Below are 2,500 nucleotides of genomic sequence, written 5' to 3'. Positions count from 1 at the left end.
TATATATATATTTGCAGCGTATACACACTATAAATTTTTGAAGATGCCGTGCAAAGAACAGCTTTGTTTTTCTTCTTTATGTTTTCTATTTAGTCATCGCCTGCTTTTGCATCACGTAACGGGATGAGGTGATCCTAAGCCGCCTTAACCTTAGAGAAAGGTTTCTTCGCCTTGGTACAAAAGAAACGGCTAAGCCTAAAAGTTGCAAGGCAAATATACCACGTAGGGCTTCATCCAGAGATCAGACTGAAGCTTTCGTGACTTCAGTCAACACTAAAAACAACTTTTTCATGTCATTCAAAAACAAAAGTATTTTCATGACGTCATTCAAAACTAAAAAAAAAAACTTTCGTAATGTCATTCAAAGCTAAAAAAACACTTTCGTGATGTCATTCAAAACTAGAAACACTTTTGTGATGTCATTCAAAACAAAACTAAAAACACTTTTGTTATCTCATTCTAAAATAAAATCACTCTTGACGTCATTCAAAACTAATAATACTTTCGTGATGTCATTCAAAGCAAAATTAAAACACTATTGTGACGTCATTCTTAACTAAAAAACACTTTCATGACGTCATTCTTATCTAAAAAACACTTTTGTGACGCCATTCTAAACTAAAAACACTTTCGTGACGTCATTCTAAACTGAAACCACTTTCTTGTGCCATTCAAAACAAAACTATAAATACTTTCGTGATGTCATTCAAAGCAAAATCAAAACACTATTGTGACGTCATTCTTAACTAAAAAACACTTTCGTGACGTCATTCTAAACTAAATACACTTTCGTGACGTCATTCTAAACTAAAAACACTTTCGTGACGTCATTCTAAACTGAAACCACTTTCTTGTGCCATTCAAAACAAAACTATAAATACTTTCGTGATGTCATTCAAAGCAAAATCAAAACACTATTGTGACGTCATTCTTAACTAAAAAACACTTTCGTGACGTCATTCTAAACTAAATACACTTTCGTGACGTCATTCTAAACTGAAACCACTTTCTTGTGCCATTCAAAACAAAACTATAAATACTTTCGTGATGTCATTCAAAGCAAAATCAAAACACTATTGTGACGTCATTCTAAACTAAAAAACACTTTCGTGACGCCGTTCTAAACTAAAAACACTTTCGTGACGTCATTCTATACTGAAACCACTTTCTTGTGCCATTCAAAACAAAACTATAAATACTTTCGTGATGTCATTCAAAGCAAAATCAAAACACTATTGTGACGTCATTCTTAACTAAAAAACACTTTTGTGACGCCATTCTAAACTAAAAACACTTTCGTGACGTCATTCTAAACTGAAACCACTTTCTTGTGCCATTCAAAACAAAACTATAAATACTTTCGTGATGTCATTCAAAGCAAAATCAAAACACTATTGTGACGTCATTCTAAACTAAAAAACACTTTCGTGACGCCGTTCTAAACTAAAAACACTTTCGTGATGTCATTCTAAACTGAAACCACTTTCTTGTGCCATTCAAAACAAAACTATAAATACTTTCGTGATGTCATTCAAAGCAAAATCAAAACACTATTGTGACGTCATTCTTAACTAAAAAACACTTTTGTGACGCCATTCTGAACTAAAAACACTTTCGTGACGTCATTCTAAACTGAAACCACTTTCTTGTGCCATTCAAAACAAAACTATAAATACTTTCGTGATGTCATTCAAAGCAAAATCAAAACACTATTGTGACGTCATTCTAAACTAAAAAACACTTTCGTGACGCCGTTCTAAACTAAAAACACTTTCGTGACGTCATTCTAAACTGAAACCACTTTCTTGTGCCATTCAAAACAAAACTATAAATACTTTCGTGATGTCATTCAAAGCAAAATCAAAACACTATTGTGACGTCATTCTAAACTAAAAAACACTTTTGTGACGCCATTCTAAACTAAAAACACTTTCGTGACGTCATTCTAAACTGAAACCACTTTCTTGTGCCATTCAAAACAAAACTATAAATACTTTCATGATGTCATTCAAAGCAAAATCAAAACACTATTGTGACGTCATTCTAAACTAAAAAACACTTTCGTGACGCCGTTCTAAACTAAAAACACTTTTGTGACGTCATTCTAAACTGAAACCACTTTCTTGTGCCATTCAAAACAAAACTATAAATACTTTCGTGATGTCATTCAAAGCAAAATCAAAACACTATTGTGACGTCATTCTAAACTAAAAAACACTTTCGTGACGCCGTTCTAAACTAAAAACACTTTTGTGACGTCATTCTAAACTGAAACCACTTTCTTGTGCCATTCAAAACAAAACTATAAATACTTTCGTGATGTCATTCAAAGCAAAATCAAAACACTATTGTGACGTCATTCTAAACTAAAAAACACTTTCGTGACGCCGTTCTAAACTAAAAACACTTTCGTGACGTCATTCTAAACTGAAACCACTTTCTTGTGCCATTCAAAACAAAACTATAAATACTTTCGTGATGTCATTCAAAGCAAAATCAA

Source organism: Palaemon carinicauda, chromosome 11, assembly GCF_036898095.1.
Source record: "Palaemon carinicauda isolate YSFRI2023 chromosome 11, ASM3689809v2, whole genome shotgun sequence".
NCBI lineage: Eukaryota > Metazoa > Arthropoda > Malacostraca > Decapoda > Palaemonidae > Palaemon > Palaemon carinicauda.
Note: the sequence above shows the minus strand (reverse complement) of the source record.